This window comes from Falco punctatus (genome assembly GCF_963210335.1).
Source record: "Falco punctatus genome assembly, chromosome: 4".
In the NCBI taxonomy this organism is placed as follows: domain Eukaryota; kingdom Metazoa; phylum Chordata; class Aves; order Falconiformes; family Falconidae; genus Falco; species Falco punctatus.
The window spans coordinates 18,151,258-18,175,065 of record NC_137583.1 but is presented as its reverse complement, the minus strand read 5'-3'; the positions used below and the strand labels follow the sequence as shown (position 1 = coordinate 18,175,065).

The window sequence follows — 23,808 nt, the reverse complement described above, 5'->3', positions numbered from 1 at the left end:
TCTGATGATCTGATCTGCTTTCTGAATCTTAAATCCTAAAGAGCAGCTCCTTACCTGAGTAATCCAACCAAGAGCAGAGCACTCTATTAGTGTTCATTGGAGAGATCTAACACTTTTTTAAATCCATTGTGTCACAATAAGGGATTTTTAATAGCTTCCCAGTAATCTTCTTTATCAGGATTAAAAGAAGAAAAAAAAAATCTTTTTCGTTACAAATCCTGTTTCCAGAGTAAAGAAGACATCTGAGCTCTAAGACTCTGCCGTCAGAAAAGTGGCCAAGGTTTGAGGGGTGGAAACCTTCTCATTTTCACCTTTAAATCATCTCCTAGCATCACCTTCCGCTTGATGAGACCTTTGAAGTGATCTTGAGATAATTTGCAGCTTCCAGGATACTTAAGGACGAGAAGCAGTTTACATTTAATGACAGAGCAGCCTCACTCCAGCGCGGGCAGTGCAGAGTAAGGCAGTTGTATGTACACTGCTATACGATGCTGTAAGTACCGTTGCCTATTTCAATACATCCCTGCTTGGGAAAGTATCACATGCCTTAAAGCGACACAGCCCTCGGTTGCAAGCCTCAGCCAGGCACTCGCTGCTCGCCGGGGCTTAGCAACTGGAGCTGCATTTAAATACCAGCACTCAGACTTTGCACAGAGCAGAAGAGCAGCTGGTTTTGTCTGCGAGGAGCAGGTATGAATGGGCAGAGGAGGGTGGAAAAGCAAAGCCGTTGGAGAGGCGAAGGACTAAATACCCAATGAGCAATCTGGGAGACGCGTTAATTCTGCCGGCGAAGGCTTTATTCCCCAGGCGTTGCTCTGGCACTTATTCACAAGAGGCAAGTGAGACTTAAGGAAGTCTCTCCCATTTCAGGGGAGAGCGGCACATGCTTATGAACAGGGAGGGGTGGTGCAGGGAAAAGTGTAATAAAACCCAGGGGAGGGCAGGAGACTCCTACACGCTCCCATGGTCTTTCCAACACCTTGCCACAACTCCGAGTGAAATCTTTCACTCCAACTCCATTTCCAATGCATCTCAGCAGACAATGGGGAAAGAGCTCTGATTTACTCCTCCTAAATGCTAAAGCTAAAATATGCCAGATTATTTATTACAGTTATCTGTTTATTGTCTACAACTTAAGTGGCCATTTACAGGAATGGAGTGGTTTCTTCTCCCTCTTGTGCAATATGTAATTGTTTTTTAAAGAGCTATTGTATGGACTTAATACATACCATTCATTTAGCATTACAGCTCTCACGCCTGCCTACAAAATAAAGAAGGCTCGGAGACAAAACAGAAACTTCCATTTTAAGAGCCCAGGGTGCACACTATAACAGAACATGAGATTTTTCTTTTTTTTCCTTTATAACTTGTGGTAAAAGAGTGTACTACCTTTGCTACTTACCATCTCCAGACATCAAACAACAGTAAATAACAACAGTAGTAAGTAACCTTACACTCAAGTACCTCCTCCTCAGCGCCCAAGGACACCATCTCAGCAGATACATGATGACTAACTTGACAGACCACACACTCCTTTGGAGCTGCAGTATTTTACTGGGTAATATGTATAGGAGATTGGACCCACAGACTGACAGGAGCATTATGCTGTTCTCTGTCACAGTGCTCAGAGCAGCCCTTTACCATAGCCTTCAAACAATAAAGCAATCGGGGGGGCAGGTGGGAGGGCATGCATGACAGTGACACAGGAGACCATTGGCAAGAGGACCCTCCCTGCACCACAGCACAGCTCCCATCAGGTCCCCGAGTAGTGCTGGGGAGGAGAGGGTGTCTTAGGACAAGTCTTGTGATGACCAGAGATGCTTTCACGAGGTCAAGATTTTTTGGGGGTGCTTTGTATAAAGACACATGGCATGAGTATGGTTGCAGAATATAATGTTCTCTTTAATAAAGGTTTTATTTTCCCCAAGAATTTCTTAAACGCTGGAAGAAGGTCAAGAACTAGGGCAGTTGTCGCTACTTTCTGGCCTCAGAAGGGTCTGCAAGTGTCAAAGAAAGCTGAAGAGAGGCAGCCAAGGCACACCAAGTACCAGAAAGAACTGATGAGCAAGGAACCAGGACCTGGGCTCAGGTTCAGCCCATAGCAGGTGGTGGTGGGTGGAGGGCTGCTGTGGTTTGCTGCCAAAGCCAGAGGGAGGCTCAAGATCTTCCCCTCTTCCCATGGGAGTATGGGGGGCTTTCTGCAGCACCTGAGGGGGGCAGGTGATGGGAATTTATTTTAAAGTAACACACCTGTTTAACAAGCTATGTTCCCACTAGGACTTGTGGGGAAACTATGAGGGAAAGGGTATGGAGTGGGGAGCTGTGAAGAAAGAGGAAGAGCAGCCTCAAGAAACAAATAAAGTCTTCTAGGAAACTGAAAGGCCTTGTGGACAGCAGGAGGAATCAGACAAATTGTGACCGCACACCTTGGCAGAGTAGGCAGAGACAGATTTATGCAAGATACAGATTTATGTAAGGTACAGCAGAACTGTCACTCTGCCAAGCACTGCTAACTCCCAGCTCCATGAGGCTAATGCCACCATAACCCCTGACAGATGCTGCTATTGCCTAGGACAAGCTCTGCAGAAACATGGGACATGTTGTTTCTGCAGGGTAGGGGGGGGAGATCAGAGGGACAGAAGAGAATATTAAACAGCATGTGCTTGCAGTCTCTTCCCTGCCCTGGCTCCCAGCATCAGACAGGAACAGAGGAGTCCTTGGCAAATCTTGCAAAAGCATCCTCACACCTGCTTTGATGTCTTTGCTGCCAATTTTAACTTTCAGTGGACCAACAAGACATGAAACAGCTCCTCTTACCCTGCTTTGAGCTAGGCGCAGTGTCATCTTCACCTGGTACTTAGGGGCTTTAACCTCCACACTTCAGGAGTCACTGGCTTTGACTGGAAGGGGATGATGCTACATGTGCCTATGGGCCCACATGTTGAATGTGGGGCTACTAACACTGACACATTAGAAAGAAAATTTAGGAAGGAAAAATAAGACACTAGTGAACAATCTGCACATTCCAAAATCTTTCCTCATGAAAAGGGAAAGCTGAAAGAGTAGTTTATCTCTACAAAGAAGGGAGATGGGACAAAAGATTGTGTCAACGATCCTGTGCAATGGCAGCTCCCACCAGTGCTGGGGTGGGATGTATCCAGGCCCTGCAGAGGGGTAGAACAGCCTTTGGGTTATGTGGTCCATCCCTGGCTGCTGGAAGATGAAGTGTCAAAACCAGGTCCTTCGATCTCCACTCCAATAGCTGATGGCGAACAGAAGAAAGGACAGAGACCAGGACCCGAGCTACCCATCAGACAGCATGGAAAACTGCCCATCCACAGGTCTGACTGAGAGACTCCATGGGGTTCTGGGCAGGGTTGCCAAAAGCAGACCAGTACACTGGTGTGATATTTCCAAGGTGAAAGTAGGTTGCAAGGGGTCAGCAGGTATCAAACTCTCTTTGAGACAGGCTGCCTCACCCACACAAGGACTGCATTCACAAGAATAGCCTCTTCCTCCTGGTTCCACCATTCATCCAGAGATGCCAAGTGAATGACAAAACCAGGCAAATAAAAATAAATGCTCTTCACTGCCTGAACCTCTATTTATCACAATTGTCTGCGCGCACAGAAAAGGAGAGCATATGCAACTTGGGCAGACTAATGCAGACAGCAGATTGGTACTTGCACCCAAATAAGGGTTTCTGACCTCTGCTTTCTGCATGCTGCCTCCTCTGCCTCTCTTCACCTCCTCCCCTCCCCCCCCCCCCTTTTCCCCCTCTAGAGATTTAAGAGGGCAAATCCCAGGCATGTGTTTTACAGGGTCTGAAGAAGGCTCATCACCTTTGAAATGCACAGCTCATTAATTCTAGTGCTCCTGGGACAATGAAGGTTTGCTTTTCACAGCTTGTGTTCTCCATCCCTCCCCAGCTGCTTCCACTCACCCTACAAAGCTCTTTCCTATAGACCCAAACTCAGTCTTGGCTGCAGCCTGGGCAGCAGGCAGTGCACACTGAAGCTCCTCTGTACCTACATGTTCCTACCCCAGGTAAGCCAAGTGTAGTCTAACAGCAAGTTTTACCTTACCTCCACAAAAAGCTAAATTACTGTCTCTTGTTTTAGGTCCACAACATTTATGGAGGCTTTTTTTAAAAATCTGGTGGAGCAGAAGTTTTGTTTGGCCCCCTACCAGTTTTCCTCCTCTCTTGAAGGAAGTCTGGTCCAACCTCAGTGACTGAACTGAGCCTATAACCTTCCTTCCCTATGTCTTCTACAACAACATTAAATCCTTTAGTCTGTATCGTCAGACTTCTTTCTCCTTTAGCTTTTCCAGTAGCAAGAGAAAATACACTCATTTTCTTAGAGGCAACCATGCTGACCAAGAAAAGCTCAGCTAGAAAGCTACACAATTTTTCATGAAAGAAAAACGTCAAAGAAATATTCGGGGTTTTTGCCTGGCTGCAACCACAGCCTCTGTTGGCTTAACTATACAGAGCAAAAGCCTGAAAAAGCAGAGCTGAACAACTTGTGCAGGGAAGACTTTCCCATGGGAGCCCAGGATCTGATTCAGACAGTTATTGTCCCATCACAGGGTGCTGGGAAATTCGCTGTTTCTATCACAAGTGCATCTATGTAGATATAAGGGACCAGCCAACCACACAGCAACACCAGGGAACAGTGCAACACACAATGGAGAAGCTTCACTTGCTGCACTTGGCACCCAGAAACATGGTGGCCCCTTCCCACCCTGTTATCTCACGCCACACCACTGCACTGCCTCTCTCTTTGCTACCTCAGCCACACCAACCTTGCCTGGTGGAAGCAGCAGTTTTGTCAGCCATCCCCCACCCCCAAATGTACAGAGAGGGTCCAACCAGCAAGACAACATAACCAAAGCCGTTAAAAAAACAAAACCACATAAGCACCATAAGTAGCTTGTATTGGAAAAAGATAACAAATTAAATAATTTGAATACTGACAAAAGCAGGAAGAAGTGAGAGCAGAGCACCAAAGGAAAATTTTTCACAGTTATTTTTCCCAGCCTACCTTGAAGGTGCTGCTATTCCTTGTTAAAGGGATGTCTAGTTTTCACAATTGCTGTGTTTGGGGGATGCAATGATTCCACTTCTTACAGTTTTTCCATGCCTAAGAGGAAAGAAAGAAAAAGAAGAACATATCTATATTTGTCAAGGAAGTTTATATCAAAAAGTTTGTGTCCTAGTTATTTTTAAAGTATGTAGGACAATGCACAAAAAAAATCTCAACCCTTATCTATAGCTTGCCATTAGCCAACAGGATCAGCACTTGCTAAGGATTAACAAAATGAATTATCTGTGCAGTACATTATCATCACACAACAAAATTTCAATAGCACTCAGTGTATTTAAAATATAACCACAAAAACATGACTATGCTCAGGAAATCGTGGCAGGTAGACATAACCTTCATATAATGGAGCAAGTTGTTTATTTAGTTTCAGTTCAGAGATACCAAAAAAGCAAAATAATCTAGGTTAACACAGCCCTAGAGTGATGCTGGTCATGGTGTTCTTGTCAAGCAGTGATACTGTTATCCTTTATCAGCTATACATTAGCTGAAGAGATCACCCTGATCTGAAAATCCAACTCATTGATTCTCAACTTCTGCACAGCACAAACTCAAGAGCCTTCAGCTCAGACATTCTTACATTAGCCTAGTTGAACACATTATATGAAATACTGTTGAAGTAGTCTTAGTTTCAGAATGAACTATTACTATTGCCAGTCTGCAGCTGCCTTTCCAGACCAGTTAGAATCACATTACACGCAAGACCCACCTACAGCAGACAAACCAAGGGCCAGAGCGCATTAACTGAAAGTTAGTATATCTATAGTCAGAGAGGACACTTGGCGTTTGATTTATCAGTTTCAGTACATCAAATATCAGTCCTCAAGCACAGTTTAGTGTTTACTTTTGCTGTTGAAAAGTAAATTTTACATGAAGGTAAAAGTGCTTTCAATATTCACAACATAAATAAAATAAATCCAACAGAAGCAAAGCAATTAAGGCAGCAAGCAAATTCACTAGTGAGTTCAGACATGGTCACTGGGATGTCTTCACTCCCTCTAGGCTTGCTATGATCCTACCTTTAGTTAAACTTAAACAATAGGTCTCCATTATCCCCAGGTAATAAAAAAGGAAGCTTCAACAGCAGCTAAAGTAAGTCTCTTCCATCAAAGTACACGTATTTTAAACATCAGCATAGAAATGGGGCTATCTAGGAAACAAATTTCTCCCTATAGCACTGCAGCAAGCCACCCCCAGCTTGATAACCCATCTCTTTCCCAGCTGCACTGTGGTGGACTTTCCTCCCCCCCCCCAAGCCCAGCCAGCCTCCCCTCTTCTCCAAGCTCAGGGAAAATAGTAGAAAAAGCATCCAGAAGCCATAGCAAAAAAGGCTTACCCCATAGACCAGAGCTCAAAAATACATCACCCCTTTCCCAGCTACCCTCAACCCTCCTACCGCTGTGAGGAGAAAGAGCTTCCCCAACACACCACGACAGCCCAAAGCACAAACCATGAACCCAACCAAGAACCCAATCCACCAGCCCCAAAAGCCAAGCTCCCAAGACACCAACCTTAAAAAAAAAAAAATAATAAAAATCAGGTGTCAGCTCACAAGTAGGTTTAGCTCTTGTTTCTGTCTCTCCCTAACACAAAAAAACTTCTTTCTATGAATTTGTGGCTTCCTCCACTCCTAAAGCAAACCACACCCAACTCCTCTCACCTCCTTTCACAGATTGGCAATTTTTACAAACTCAAACCACCTGAGCCTTTAAAGGGTCCACATCCTGGCATAGGAATGAGCTGGTCTGAAGGCTCAAAAACCACCAGGTGCAAAGTATTTGCTCTTTAAAGTAAATCCCAGTAACAGGGCACAGCCAGGCTGATTTGTAACATATGCCAGGATGTGTGCTCCGGAACACTGCACAGAGCTCTGCTATCAGCCTAATGCTTCTTCTGGCTGTGAAGTGTCTCCAGGCGCCCAGGCATGCCAGGGTGCTCCAGTACACATCAAATGCACATCCTGGCACAACCCAGCACCTGTGCTCAGAAGCATCTTATTTAGGAAAGAAAGCTTTGGCCAGTACCTCTGCAAAAGGAAAATGCAAGGAGCCGATCCCATGCTGCAGTGTTGCACTTCTGGTCTTGATAACTCCAGATTCTACCCTGAAAATAACACTTTAAAGTCTACTAACTCTGCACCAGCCCCAGCTGCAGTGGAAACCTCAGCTCTTCTATTACACTAGGGGATTGACCAAATAGCTTATTTGCAAACCTGTGTATTTGCTTCCACTTTATCACAAAGAAAGCCAGTGGTGGAAAAAACATTAACAAATTGAGAGGTTTCTTTGCGACTGGCCCCCTGCAGTGTGAACTCTAGTAATAGATTTACTACATGATCTTAAATTATGCTTCAGTTTATTACTGCTAAAATGCCTTGCACATACCTATTTTAGTAAGCTTGGAGACCCTCAGATTAGAGGTGCTGCATAAGGAAATGTGGTTATGGATGAAATGTACTGGTGTGCCATACTGTAGCCTAAAGTTTGTAGGAAAATCCTTGAAAAGATCAAGCAGGCAGACAGGGAAAATTTCTGACTTCAGTTGTGTTCATGGAAAAAAAACACCAACCAACCAAAAAAATTAGAAAGCAACACAAAAGACACCCTTAAAGAGGTAGAAATGAGAGATTGGGGAAAGTTCTCCCACTGGAACAAAAAAAAAAAGTGAGAATCAGCATGAATATGTGATACTCAGCAGCCAGAACTTCCCTGATGCCATCACTTCAACAAACACAATACCTTGAGATTTAATTCCTTGTACCAGCTATGGGCTTTGTCATTATTTAAGTAAAACACTCTAAAGCTCTCTTCCGTACCTCATCTGCTTGTTTGCAGGGCTGGGCAGCACGCTTGTGCCAGAGCCCCGTGTGCTGTGCTAGTGCTGGAAATGGTTAGTTTCTGAGTAAAGAATTAGTGCATGAAATGAGCATGGAAAAAATCGTATATTGTTCTGCCTGTGCTTCAAAACAGGTTGGTTGATTGACAGCAAACCCTATACAATAATTCCTTCCAGGCAGATGGCAAGATCACGATTTGATTTTTGGTTGCAATTTTCTGCTGCCTCTCACAAGCAACCTAACTATATGATCTACCAATAAAAGAAGGGTCTGGGCTGGTTTATATGTGTTTTACAATGCTCACATCAAAACATACGGATTAATATTGTGACGAGTTCTCGTGTTCCATTTTGTAAAATTCTGCCTTGAATTTACCTCCAACATCTCATAGCTGATTGTATGTAGATAATAGCTTCATAAATCCACACAAAAGCAACTTGTAAATCCCTACACCACCCCTGACAGACAATACTCTTTTGAACGTTTGCGTAGGTGTTGAAAATCTTGCCATACATCTCAGGCTCTCTAAGCACATATTGTTTTTAGGCTGCCATCTGCTAATGCACAGTTCCACCCTACGAGAGATGCAGGAGTGCTCCAGTCTCCAGTCTGTTCTGTTTTCAGATTTACTCTTTTATTCCTTCCAATTCTCAACACTCAGATTCTCTCATTCTTACCCCTCACTGTAGTTACAAAGTTCAAGAGACCCATTCACACCACTGCTAATTTTCAGTCATAAAGAACATTTATTGAATGGGTACCCAGGCATTTGCTTTAATGAACAAAAGCAATGCTTCATGCAGTGGTGTCCCTGGAAGCAGACTCATTTGTCTCTGTGTCATCTGGTGTGCACATAGAGAGGGGCTGGGCCAACCAGGAACTTCTGAAGCACTTGTTTCCAGTGCTTGTATACATAAAAGCACGTGTATTAAGTTGGTGGCAAGGGAAGAAGACAACTCCCAAAGAAATAATGTGGGTAACATCTTGAACAAAGCAAGCCATGCACATCACAGTGCAGAATGTCGGGATCTAATTATCATAATAAGGAATGATGAACATTATACTTGACTGGTTTTGCTCTTCACTGAAATTGTCAGCAGTACTCTTTTTCTTACTGCTGCTTTTTCTTCGCTACCAAGCATATTAGCAGAATTTATAAGATTATATTTAATTCTATTATTTTTTTTTGTTAGAAAACAGATTTATAAGGGTTAATTTAGGTTAGGTTTGCTATGCAGGATCTGTCACTGAAATATATTGGAAACTGCAAATTTAACTCTAGGAAACTGAGGAGTATGTTATCACATGCCAGCTGAAATTTATCTGCTTTGATCCTTTTTTTATATTCCTCTTCTCCCACACATCCCTTTTACTACCCCACCTTCTTCTCAGGTTTTCAAAGATTTTGTTGTCATTTGCTTCTGAATAAAATACTAGATTCTTTTGGCATTGTAGGCTCTGTACATCAAATCATTGTTCATCACACCCTGACTTCTGTGCACCAAGCAGAGAAGTCAGAATAAGTGAGCATACACAATGGTGCAGAAATGCTTCCCATATTGCTTGCAAAGCATGAAAGTGAATAAAAGAGGACCAAGAAAAGAAAATAGAGATTGGAAAATGAAAATATAAATGGGTGTATGTTTGAATGAGGCACAACTAGTAGTTTTGGGGTTTTTTTCCAGCCTGTACAGCAATCTTCTCTCTCATTCCCTAAATTGTACAAAAATGGTCTGGTAAACTTAAGTTATATGTTTTCCTTGATTTCAGTAATCAAGGTAAGCCAGGACAATCTTTTCCATTGAAAAAAGAATTCTTTTTACATCTAAGAAATGGTAGTAGTTTTTGTTTCTTTTACCTATGCTCCAGCAGAAGATTGCAGCTGCCTTTTTACAAGCTATTGGTTGCTAGAGATATAAAGTCTCTCTTCAAAGTATGACAGATGAATTCTCATGCAATTAAATATGATACCTTTCAGAGAGCCTGAAAACAACCAATAGATTTTCAGGAAAATGCTGAAAATTGGCTTAATGTTGCATAAATAAAGATATTCATGCAACCTGGAATGAAATTCTACCACAAAGCAGGCAGCTAGGCCCTACTTAGAATATCAAATCCTTCTTTTGAGAGTTTGCATGGGTCTTTAATGGACATGGGGCCATTTGCCATCCTTCTGAATGTCACCTGATACAGTTATCACAGCTAAATTTTAAATATGAATAATTTTTCAGGCAGCATAATATCCAGTTGGCTCCTCCTATTTCCCCACAGGATGCTGAAAAATGTTAAACTGTTCTCTTCACAATTAAATTCATGAAACACTTAAATTCTATGGAAGCCAGACACCAAGGAACAGGGAAATCATTTCATCTCATAATGTTTTAGAGCCCCTAGGCAAATGTAAACAGTGTATACTGTGATAGAGGAAGGATTTATTGCTGCTGCTGAACCGAGAATCTGCTGATTTATTTTTAATTCCAGTAGATTTTTGAGGGTAATTCATTTATTACAGAATTTTGGTGGAATTATTATTTAGGAAGTTTGAACACACCAGACTCATTTGTGTGTAAATGCATTTTAAACAAAAAGGTACAGAACCAAATCAATCTGTATTGAACTAACACTGGCCTGTAACACTGAATCATTACTGGGCTCACTCTGCTGCCAGAGCATAAAAGGGGGTTTGAGCTCTCTCACATATCACAGCTTCTGGAGTCCAAGTAACATTTAATAGGCTACTACTGGATGTGCTGCTGGAGCAAGCTTAATCTTAGGCAAGGAATTGTCTAAGTCACTTTTATATTCTTGCAAATATTTTACCCAAGCTTAGTTTCATTGATTTTGCTGAGAAAAACATCACTAAACTCTGCACCCAAGTGCTGGTTTACCCGTTCATTTATGTATGACTCAGAATGACAAAGGTTACCATTTTGAGTCAGTCCATTGGTGTTAGTATATCAAATTCACAGAGTCATTAGTAAAAATCCGACTTTATGTCACGCCGCTTATTTTTACAGTAAGCTCTTAGCTCTGCTGGAGTGCGCGCCTCTGCTTCAGCTGCACTCAGCAGCCTCGGGAGAGACCCAGCACCTGCAGGCTGAGCTGCGGCCAGAGCCTGTGGCCACGCCACAGCGCAGCTAAAGGCAATCACAAGGAGTCATAGTCTGACCATCACCGTATCCGACAATTCACCACCTATGTCTGCGCCAAAAGGTGCCTGCGTATTATGCAAGTAATTCAAAATACTTTTTGTTCTCTCCTTACCCTCCGTGCTTATTCAGTAGAGCCAAGAATAAACAGGAGACTTGTTTAAACAAATGCACAACTTCTGAATTCCTCTTCCAAAATGCCACAGAAATTACTCCAGAATATCTGTGGAGCTGGCATTCTCCTGAGGCTCCTTTAGCTCTTTGCTCTGGCTAACTTGGAGCAAGAACTTGAACCATATCTCAGATAACTGTTGTAGAGAATCAATTTTCAATTTCCTGCTGAACTTCAGATATATATTTAAATACCCAGTACTTCTGGCATCTGGAAAGAAACCAACAATAAAATCAAATGATCAAACTACTCACCTGATAAGAGAAAAATCGGCAATGAATCAAGCAAACGGAAGACTCGGACAGAGGCCTGAAGGGTAAATTTTCTCAGCACCACTGTAAAATCAGTGCCATGGTCTTACTGTCTTTTTCACAAAAAATACCTAGGCTCTCAGTGGCAATTTTGTCTAAGCCAGAATATTTCTGTAGAATTCATAGTTCATTTTAAAGAAGTCTAATTTTTTAGTGGAAAGGAAAAAAAGCTGAAGTTCATAATGAGGTTGAAATCAGAGGTGGTGTTGGTAGTGACTTAATTAGAAACAAGTTCAGCTAAAGAGGGAGAACCTCTGCTCTTGCAAGGACACTGGAGAAATGCTGATCTTCCTGAAGACAATTAGAATCCTGTCATTGTCCATGGCCAGACTTTTATCCTAATAACAGACTCTACGCCTCACTGTATGTTGTTATTAGGATACGAGTCTCTCAGCTCAGCAGCCTGCAGGTTTGCCTGCTTACCTTTATTTTTCTCAATCTGCGGTGTCCTTAATAATAAACAAATAAGTAAATATAACAGCCCCTGAAGAAAATTCATGCTTAGAACAAGGCCATTGAAAGATTCATGTGAAAAAAGTGATAGCATTTTTGGCTGAGGTGTGTTTGAAAAAAAAAATTAACAAATAGACTGGCATTTCCATAGAACATTAAAACATTATCAAGTGAGAAACAATGCTTCTTGGCTCAGCCTCTGCACAGAGCAGCAAATGCAGCTTATTGCACTCAGAGGCAAAATGTTAATTATGCTCACGGAAAATCACAGTTCTGAGGCTGTATTAAACCAGAATACACAAGCTAGGAAGGATGATAGCAAAAAAAATTATGGCACCTATAATTGTTCTGCATTTTTGCAGGGTGCTGCCGCTTTAAGGGAATCAGAACAATAAAATATCTCTTTTCCCTTTACCAACTGTTGTAAGGCTGTTTCTGAGAGTGCCTGATGGGAAGAATGAACAAATATTTTTCTCTACCATGATCTGAATGTAGGAACTTGTAAAACACTTCTTTGAAGTCAGAGTGATTGCAAACTGAAGAGGGAAAGCCATGCAAACAGTATTAAACCTGTGTCTCTGGGAGGCTTTATTCCCAGCTAACCTGCTCCTGCAGTTTGTCCAGACAGCTGACATGCTGGGAGCCTTCTCCAATTTGCAATGATCCATCAGCATCTTGCAAAAAGAAAACAAAGAGAAATGACAACAAGATATCAAATGTAAGCTCATCTTGATGGCACTGTTCAGGAAGGAGGCAGCAAACAAAATAATAGGCAGACTGGTGACAACTTCAGATTTTTTTTGTTTTCAGAGGTGTGAGAGTAGAAGTGGGAAAATTAATTGGGTTCCAATTTTATCCTCACTCTGCAAAAATGCATGAGCAACTATGGGCAAAAATGCCAATAGTAGTAATAGTAATTGTAATAATAAATATGTCCGGAACTGTCTGGAAAATATTAATTTTCAGAGTTAGAGCTTTTCAAAACTCCTACCTGAGGGACCTTTGGAGGCTGTTTCTTGCAGAATGACAGAACATCCTTTTTAGTAGGATTTAGACACATTCTTCTGTGTGGTACCCCTGCAAGGCAGCATAGCAAGGCTTCATACTTCTGTGGATGTGAAGGAAAGGATTGGCTGTATCCAAGGGAAAACACTGTCTATGCCTTAACACCTTCCCTTCCATCTCTGTGTACACTGCCCATCTCTTTCCCTGGGTTTTTAGCTCAGATGTGCCAGTGCAAACACAAGGAAAGGAGTGGTTCTGCTTGGCCAAAAGTGAGGTAACAGGAAGGAGGCCCAGCAGTGCTTCAGCTGGGCTTAGCTTAGCCCTCATTACATCATCCCTAAATTTTAAAATCTGTTCTGCATTTTTTGCACAGCAAGGATTTGGAAAGCTGTACTCTAATTCTACTCTCAAGGAAATCAATAGTAAAGCTCCCATTGCTTTAAAAGAGCTATCTCTATAGAACTATAGATCTTTAGAAGGCTCTGCAAGATCCCACCCTGCTGTTGCAGTGCCTTCACCTGCTTTGAAAACAGTATGTCATCCACGTCAGTTGAAAATGTCCCTCTTTGCTAAGGGGTGACAGCACTGCCATAGGAGAACATTCTCTGGCAGCCGTCAGATGAACATCAGCATGGGCAGATGCAGCCACCTCTTCATTTAGAGAATTATGTAGTCCATGTATATAGCATGAGCTGTGAGGCTTTATGCATTACATTCACCCTTGTCTGCAAATGGGTGGTGAGTGTGGCCCCAGCAGGGACCATTTTGTGTATTAGTTCCACAGATATCAGTGGCACATGGGGGATTAATGCAGTTAAGAAAAGAAATCTAATTCAAAGTCATTTGGCTCTAAGGATAATTTAACCATCCTGGTATTGCTGAGTGATTATGTATATTTGAAAGAGAGAAAATCAAATACCCAAAGGCCTTTTGTTTACCATGTTGCAATTTCGAGAAGCTGCTGTATGGGAGAATGGGGTGCTGACAGCACAGGAGATAAGCCAGCACGATAGTGCTATCAGAACCTGAGGAGTAATAACTGATCTACTTCATATTTACCAAACATACCAAGCGCTCCATATTATGTTTACTTAATGATTAAAAGGAGCAGTAAATGGAATGACTTTCTTTTAATCAGTGTGTCAGCTTGAGCAGCATAATGAAATTAGTCAGGGGTGAATATAGGCTTCTGAGCCAAAAGGGGCATTTCATTGCAGCTAACTTCTAAAATCCGTAACATCGCCGTTTCCATGGCAGGCCATTGTGTGACGCTGGGTTCCTTATCCAAATACAGCACATCCAAAATTAAAACAAATGCCCTATTTCTGCATTTTATTGTATCTACTTTCCTAGCTTGCAAGTTCACCAGAGTCTCAGCCAAGGATTCTTTTTCTTTAAGACACATTTATTAATCATTTGTTCATGTCTACCTACTTACACGTGGATGATATCTGACAGTTTATCCTGGTTATCATTAATAACTATTAATGACCCTGTTGTTCTAATCAAGCTGCACCAACTCATAGCCTCACTTGCATTCATCTAATTTTTCATTTAATTATGAAATTCAGAATGCTTATCTTACAGGCAAGCTTGCTTACTGAAAAGGGCAGCAATCTGTCCATTTGATTGCTTTTAGAAATGTTGTAGATTACATTATTTAGCTACTCTTATTGAGATGTGGAATATATAATGCATTTCCTTAATCCTCAAATATAAGTTATTGTCACTCCCATGGAAGCTCCAGCATATGAAATCTTTGGATGCAAACAAATCCAAATCGAAAGAAGTCATGTTTTCTCAGTGCTGAGAAGGTTTAACAAATTCATGTAGACACTAATGAGTATTACTAGGCTTATGTAGGGTCATGGAAAATTAGACTAGCTTTTTAAGCCATTATTACAGATTTTCTCATTGTTAAATGCTAAACTCTCTACTACTAATATAGCTTTTGCTTTCGGCAGTTGGACAATGTTTGAAGTTCAATGGCATGGCTCTCTTTTCATATTTTTTTTGTTTCTTTGGTAACCACATATTTTTCCCAACTTTAAGGGTTTGGCAGGGTTTCATTTCTAACTTTATCTTACTGGCTTCTTCCAGAGATTTGCTCTGTATCTATTCTGCAAAGAAGAAAATTGTCATGCAACATAGAGTGCTTGTTTACTTCATTTTCCAATCAGTGCTTGATGGAATGGTGGATGTCACCACTACTGCAAAAACATCTATAATAAGAAAAATATCAGTTTCTAAAAGACACAATGCTGAGTTCTGGCCTGATTAAGTACCACTGGAGCCAGCAGTTTTCAGAGTATGAACAGGAGCACCATTTCAAAGGGTGTATGTAGAGTTAGCATCCAGAATACAGGCCTTTCATCCATAAAGTATATTACCCTGTTTTTCAACACAGTAGAATGAATCTGCCAGTGTCCACAACCTGCTCAGAGGTGAGGAGCTAAACTGTGGACACGTTTCACCCAGTGCAGCTTCCTGACATTAGAGGGCTCCATAATCCGCGGAGTATGGCATTAATAACGAGACAAGTCTCATTGAGGTCACTAGAGATGACACTGGAAAGAGAGTTACGGGCTCCTTTTGGAGCTGTGGTTTGATTGTACTGTAAATTCAGCTTCTGAAGCCCTAGTATTAAATTAAAACTATCACACCTGAAAATGTAAAGAGCTGGTCTGTTATAAAATCATTTTACTGCTTCATATTAGTTTAGAAAGTTTGAGTGGGGCTTGATTTTACCAAGAGTAGATCACCTATCATGGATCCCTCTTTCTTGTATAATGATGCATCTGATGTTATACTGTTACTATCTATCTTCCAAGGGCTCACAAAAACCTGGCATATGCTATCTGTCAGGGGACCCTGTTAATGACACAAATGCAGGGAGTGTCCATGCCTGACACAGATTAAATCCGCAAATAAATTTGGCTGTAATGATTGCAGAGACACAGCTGCATGCCATGCTTGTTGTCCATCACTATCAGAGCTCTAGAAGGAGCTGTCAGCACAGTAGCATGACACCAGGCTGTGGGGCAGGACCATGGAGTCAGAAAGCCTGGGAACAGTGCATGTTCAGAAGGGAAATTCAGAAGAGCTTCTGAGACAGTAAAGAAAATCTGAGGTGAGGGAATGGACTTGCAAGCCACTACTTGATCACCCTCTACAGAAGGAGAGGGTAGACTGTGTTTTCCAGTATCCTACCTTACACCCATAAAGATTCTCAAATGCATGCTAGAACATGGGTTAAATACTTCTGGGTTATCTTTTGGCGTAACTGACAAAGTAGCATGACTTTTCTGTCTCCTGTTGTTATCAGCACATGTTACATATGAGGAGTAAAGTGGACCTGCCAAGGTCCGTGCTTAGTAGCTATAGCACATACCTGTACTCTGAGATTGCACAGATACACCTAGAATAGTAGGGTACCACTCACATGACATACAGTATGGTAGGGAACAACAGGTAGCAGTTAGTGGTCGTTATCTTGCAGAAATCGTCATAGTTTCATTCTGTTATCTTGTGCTATCATGTCCAAGAAGAAATTTCTGGGACCATCACAGAATGCCACAGAGAAGAGTTCAACGCACCTTCAAGAAGCCTCTACCTTTGCACAGAGATGAGCATAGCTATAAAGAATCATTCGCAGAAAATGTGCATCATGAATGTGAAAGCTTTTCCTTGATGTAGATAATGTAATAAGGTAGTCATTGTGAACAAGAACAAATATTTGAATGCCATTATCTCATCTTCATGGCTCAATCTATTAACAAAAAATACTTTTAAAATATTTTAAACGACCAAACTTCAGAAGGAGCTTCTGCATATAATGTCATATCCTTTCGAAAGTGCAACTTGTCTTTGTTGCACTTCAAAGAGCCTAATCTTAAGGATGTCTTCCTAAGGAATAAATATGCTCATGAGTTAGACTAACCCCATTCTGTGGAAGATAAAAGAGCTTTTCCATGTAGTGCATGTACAATTCCAAGCCTGCAAAAGTGAACTAGCTCTTTACTGAGGCAGCCGTTTATAGAATTGCTTCATTCAAGCCACGTGCTCATGTGCACACTCTACCCCATCAGACTCTTCTCCCCCCCTTCTCCCCCTTCCTGCACCACCTATGTTCTGAATAAAGGGCTACTTGGGGGGCAAGCAGGTTGATTGACTTCTCAGAGGCTATAAAAGAAATCAAGATCTTGGAAAGAATTAAAATTCTCCCTTTTTCCTATGTTCAGACATGGGTTTCTATAATTAATGATTGATATATTGGTGCAGCTTTCCTGGCAAATATTGAAAGAGGGTTGGATTATTTTGGTAGGGAAGGCCAGATTGTTGCAAACACTATGATTTCCTGAAAGAAAATCAAGCCCAGCTGGGTGAAGAAAATCTCATGCCATGAATTTTTGGCCTTATCCTGATACATGGACTATGTTTTTCTCAAATGCTGTGTGCATAATTTGGTCACATATTTCTGGAAAATATCTGTACAAATAATCATTTTACTCGTAAGCAACAAAGACAGCAAAAAGGAGCTATCGTTCAGAGAGTGGCCACCCGTACAGCATGGAAAATCTCAGTATCTTTTTCGAAGTTATAGAGCTGGACACTCTAACTTCAGCACTTGCAAATTGTGTATACCCAAGATAGCAGGAAAATTCCCACCGTGAAAGGCAGCGTCTGCTTTTGAAGCAAATGTGTGAAATTTACACCAGCTGAAGATCCAGTACTTGTTGTTGAATTTATTGAGCTTGAACCAAATCCCACTGTAACCAATGGGGGGAGAAAAAGAAAGGAAAAAGAAAAGAAATCCCTTCACTTCAGTTCCTTACAGACCAGACTTACTGTGTGTGGAGCCCTTTGGGCCATGTGACATGGATATCAGCAGCTTTCAAACCATGACCATCTGATTAATACAAGGATACTGGCTCATTCTTGGTTTACTGAAAAACCCCATAAGTAATGTAAGTGGCATATATTTGGTCACAAAACTGCTATGGCAAGCTTACAGATTTATCTGTCTGAAACAAAGTACTCTGAAAAATTTGGAGGTGAGAGCAAGTAAATTGTCTCCTTCACATCTGTGTCTAAAGTGTATTGAGCCTGGTACACCAATCATGGATCAATAATATTCTGGCAAGATGATTCCTCATCGTGTTTCATATTGAGATAAATTCATGAAATGTAGAGAGGCAGCTGCAGGAGGAGAGCAAATAAAAAAAAAAACAGTATTTCCTCATGGCAGTTGAAATTTTTGCTGAATTTCTAATTTTGTGTCTGCATTTGATGGGTCACTGATTTAAATAAATTAAAGACATAAATCACATAAAAACTGTAAGTGGGGGACTATTTTTTATCTTTATGTTTATAAAGTGTCAGCTGTTGTTATACTAAGATAGTTTCTTCCTTGGGATTTCTCTCTGCCTGTTTCCCAGAAAAGCTACCCATTTCAATAGATTAGGGGATCCTTGCTAGCTAGGATCTAGCTGACTTGCCTGCCGATATTCCACCACACAGCAATATGCGCTGGAACACGTCCACCTGACAAGAAATGCCCTTTTTCTGATGACCCAGACATCCCAGAGCCCACAGACTCCCATTGATCTGATTTTGGCAGCCAGTCTTATCATGAGCTTTACCAGAGCACAGCTGGCACTGAAACCACTCTTGGTGCAGCAGTTAGGGATGCTACGGTACTGTGTCAAACACTGGGAAAAACATGGGATGAGTGTAATCATCAATACGGTTTTCAGGGACCATCTGTGGCCAGACAAGTGAGTTTACCCAAAGCTCTCTGAGAAGCCAGCGAGGTACCCAAGGTTCCAGGAGCTAGTGATGGATGCTGAATGTTTGTACAGCTCTGAGCTTGCAGCAGCTTTCCAGATCCGCTGCACAGCAATAGCCCATTTGCACTGGCCCTAACAGCCAACTGAGGAGCAGCAGACTGGGTGAAAAAGGCACAGAATTAAATATTCTAAAAATGCAGATGTGACTAACATCCTCTAGCTTGCCATGCAGCCCAGTGAAGAAAGCAAACTGTCAATGACACATCTGCTCACACTTCTCCATTTATTAAATTTGAAACAAAATTTTGACAGCAATAAAACAGAAGGAGCAGTTGTGTATTTGTATCAAAACATCATTTGAATAAGCAATAACCAGTGATTGGTGTAAAGTAACATCTGTGATATTATCCTTCTATTTTTGTCTGAATCATGTCACACTGAGAAAGGCAAAGAAAGAAGAAAAAACAGAAATGAAATTATCACATGTGATAGTTCAAATTTAGCTTTGTTAAAGACACACTCCTTTCCATTTTCCAGAGCAATTCCCATAGAGTTAAGATAAAGACATCTGTCTTTTCTATGGAATCAAATAAACATTCTGGTGTTTTGGTTTGACTATGAATCATGCTCCTAAAACACTTTTGGTGATTAATTTTTAATCCCAAATTGATAAATTCCTGCTCACACAATAATGTTAACATTAAGATCCAAGCCTCTGTGAGCCCTTAATCTGAATCTCCCTTGTTAGTACTAATGGGGTTTATTTTGTCTACAAGAAAAATAATTAACTATAGCAGAAAACAAGGCTGAGATGAAAAGGACAATAGGAAAGATATGATTTTTTAAAGCTAAAGCATGTTAGCCTTTTGTTAGATAACAGCAAAGCCACTTCGGTTATTACTATCCACTGTAGAAGGACTGAGGAAATTTATTCTAGCCACAGAAAAAGCATTTCCACTGTTGTATAAAAGCAAATTATTTTCCTCATGTGTACTGGGGCTGGGGGGGGTGGGTGGGGGGGTGGCAGGAGGAAGGAGTGCTTAAAAGCATTTGTAGGATTTTCAGCTCATCATAGTTTATGTCAAGCAAGAAAGTGATAAAAGATGTTGATTTTAATAATAATTTATACAGGACCAGTATTTATAGCCTGCTCTGTGCATGGTAAATTGAAGGTCCACAGTAATAAACAACTCATTAGAAACACTAATCATTAGAATTGTTTAAATGTACAGAAAACTGTTCACAACTACATGCAAATCATTAAACCCCTTTGAAGGAATATATGTACATTTCTATACGTATCTCTTCCTCTTGGCAAGAACATCCATTTCATCCATTTCCCTTCCATCTCTTGGGACACACTGCCTACTCCACTATTCCTCTCAGTGAAGGGTATTTGCAACGGGCAGCGATGGTCCCTGAGGACCAGTGGGAAGTGACCAGTGTGTGATCCGAAATGTGTTCATGCTTGACCCCCATAGTTCACTGTCTAGATGTTCCTTCAGGTGTTTCTTTCTAAAAAATCAATTCTTTATGATGAATCTGAGAAAGCATCTATTTACCACCCCTAATTGAGGTTAATAAGGAGGGAGTACTGGGTCTACACTTGTGATCTTCATCCAGCGGTTAAAAAAAAACAACCTTTCTTTTTTTATTGAATACCAAACTGATAGCAATATTCCTCAGCAGGAATTTGTATGGTGAATTAAAGAAAAAAGTCCTTCGTTATAAACCCAGTCTTCCTTTTAAGCATAGCTAAACTCTGCATCCCAATGGCAGTTTGAGTGACACTTCTGTAACACATTATAACCTTTTTGTCAAATGTTTTGGGTGGAGCTTCTTCACTTCTTGCCCTGGGTATTTTTGAGATATTAAATGATTAGCATGGGGCCTGGAAATCTAGGGCCAGTATCTAGTTCAGTCCCCAGCTTCCACTGGAAAATTTTTCAGACCACTTACTTTATTTGGTCTCCAGCAAAATTTCTTACCTGACAGTGATTTATGAAGATAATGTTTCCTACATGATAAAATTCTGAAAAGACCAGATATCGAAGTGATGTCAAAGTTTCCTAAAGTGTAAGCTGAAACAATTAATTTAAGACCTAATGCTGTAATGCTTTGCATTGATCAAATTTCTACTACTGCTTACATTAAAGAGCTCTTTGATTTTGTGCATAGGTGATTATTATTAAAAGACTGCCTTTAAAAAACCTTCTCTGTACACATTAGATCAATAACCTGTCCAAGAAGCAAGGAGCTGTGGAAATGAGTTATAGAAGGAACTGTGAAGATAAATTATATGGAATAATTAAATAAAAAACCACTGTGTGTGATTGACAGGAAGAAGAAATTTTTGTGAATATCTAGTCAGCATTTTAATGCAATTTTTTATTCCTAAAAGATACAGAAAAAAATCAAATTAGGCCTTTCCATTAGTGTGGTTTTCGTACCTTTCTTAATTAAATCTAGTCTCAAAGGAAGGACTTGTTTATCATTCTATACCCTATGCAGGACTACTTAAAGAAGACTAGAAAAAACCATCAGCAAAGATGTCAGAAAGATGTTGGTACATTGCACACTCATGGTGCCAAAGGAGAAGTGGCAAGAACTTACAAAGAGATTGTAGCAGATGGCACAGGCTAGAGAAGAAGAGTGGGTCAAGTGACGGAGAGAGAAGACTGGAGCCTGGTTCTCTGAAGGGCCGCAGGTCTGGGCCCACCAGCCGGAGCTTCCTGCGTGGGGAGCCACCCCTGAGCCTGATGCCTGAATCTGGCCACCTTCATAACCCAACATGACAATTCTTCAAGATGTTGTTTTGATGGAAAATGGAACAAATGCACATTTTCAAATGTCAAATTATCCTGTCAATTAGAAATGCCACCTTCTACAATACGTGCCTTTTAGAAGCGACTTCAGAAAATGTTAAAGGAATGCTTCTAGAAGTGTAGGTTGGTATGGGTGTAATTATAGTATTTGCTACCTAATGGCCGAGAACTCAGGACACAGTGCATGTCTCAGCTTACTTTCCTGAGACAGCAATTGATAATATATGTTAGCATGGTAAATGCTTTTTATTCATTTACAGGAAGCCAAAAGCGATGAAATCATACAATCTGAGTTTCATAGGCATGGCAGTCATATTTAGTGTGCCCTATTTACAATGGATTTTTAAAAGCTGTAATCCGCATGAGTGTGATCATATTAGGATACAAGAAATTGTTCAGATTTTTTCCCATTTCTAAGTTCTGTACTGGCTGTTAAAGATCTGTAGTGTGAATCATGTGAGTGGCCATTAATATTTCCAATTATTTTTATCGTACAAATGTATGTATTACAGAGCAATGGAAAAAACAATAATTTGACATATACTGTATTTAAATATGCATGTTTTGTATCTAGTATATATTTATAGACAATATGTTTGTGCAAGTGTATATGGTATGTTAGAGGGGTTTATTAATCTTGGAATTGCTGTGATAGTAAAAGCATTATTTCTTTAGCCTCTCTATTGTTTAATAGAAACGACAAGCAGATCAGACATCTGGAGACGAATGAAGCAGCACCAAGAACAGCTCCCTCAGAAGAAACTCAATAAACATCTACAGTTGTAAATCTAACCACTTCTTTTGGCAAAACACCGGTGAAGAACTGTTATAGAACTATAAAATTTAGTAAAATGGCCTTTTCAGGACTGAACAAGAATTTTGCACTGTTCTGTTACAGAATGATGGCTGATCACAAATCAGTTTCTCCTTTGAACTTTCCAACTTAATTTGTAGAAATGGTATACTTGTAACACTGGTTATATCTACCATTAAACATTAATTTTATTGTAAACCACATAATGTTTTAGCCAGAGCCTGCAAAATCCAGTGTGGCGGGCTGCCCCCCGCTGCAGGCCAGGTGCCCCTCCAGCCGCTCTGTCACTGGCCCTCCCAGGCACTCTGTCCCTGCCCCCCCCCAGCCGCTCTGTCACTGCCCCGCCCCCCCCGCCCCAGCCGCTCTGTCCCTGCCCCCCTGGTCACAGACCATCTCCCCCAGGGCCGGCTCAGCCCCTCACACCCTGCGGCTTCTGGCTGCGGCTGCCGCCGTGCTGGAGCTTTTCCCTGGGGAAACCAGTGATCCCAGAGCCGCTGGGCCTGGGGAGCGCTGGGCCCAGCTGGGAGCCGGCTGGCAGGGGCGGCAGCGGGTGTGGGGGCAGCTTCAGGCAGCCCCCGCTGCCAGCACCCCCCCTGCACACCCAACAAACCCAGTAAGGACCAGCTGCAGTAGTGCAGAGTCCTGCATTTAACAATGCAGTTAGCTGGGATTAGGAATGGGAAATAAAGCTGAGTAGAAAGGTATTGCAGACTTGTATTAGGGCGTGTATTATTTCCAGAAGATAAGGTGTGCTATACGTGCTCCTAATACAGTCTTCCATCAATGCCCAGTCTGCTAAAACAGTGAATGGAAGTGACTGATCTACAATTTGCATTGTCTTTTCAGTCCATCAACAGAACATTATTAAAACCATTGAGCCAAAACCCATTAGAACAGCACTCACGTATGAAACAATGCACAGGTCTGCTTGTTTCCATTTTTATGCACTGCTATAGGACTATAAATATTCATCGTAATGTAACTGAAAATTATTGAAGTGAGAAAAAAGAGAAACAGGGAAGCCATTTGCTTCAATTCATAAACAGCATCTGCTGGGAAGTTATTCATAGATTGCTTCAGGGCCTGCTGAGCAGTAAGCCCATGGAAAAGGATGCCATTGCAAGCAAATTGGCCAAAACTGCAATGGAGATGCTATTAAACATGATTCACTGACAGTCAGGGAGAATGATCAGGCACTGGGTTGTTTTATGTCTTCTTTTATCACTGGGACACAGAAGTAGCCTCCAGCCAAAGTCTCACACAGTTCAAATTAGAAGAGCAACCTTCTAAGTATATTAAGGCCTAACTAGGGCTAAGAGAAAGTTCCATGAAGTGATATTGTAGTGAAT

General features: G+C 41.3%; 1 protein-coding gene across 2 annotated transcripts in view; it reads right to left on the bottom strand.

Moving 5' to 3' along the window:
• Positions 1–22,776, bottom strand: part of TAFA1 (TAFA chemokine like family member 1) — a 265,588-nt gene extending 242,812 nt beyond the window's left edge. For both annotated transcript variants that reach the window (XM_080383083.1, XM_080383082.1), the window contains exon 1: positions 55–22,776. The gene's annotated coding sequence lies outside the window, so the exon portion shown is untranslated. The remainder of the gene's footprint in view (positions 1–54) is intronic.
• Positions 22,777–23,808: the final 1,032 nt, after the last annotated feature.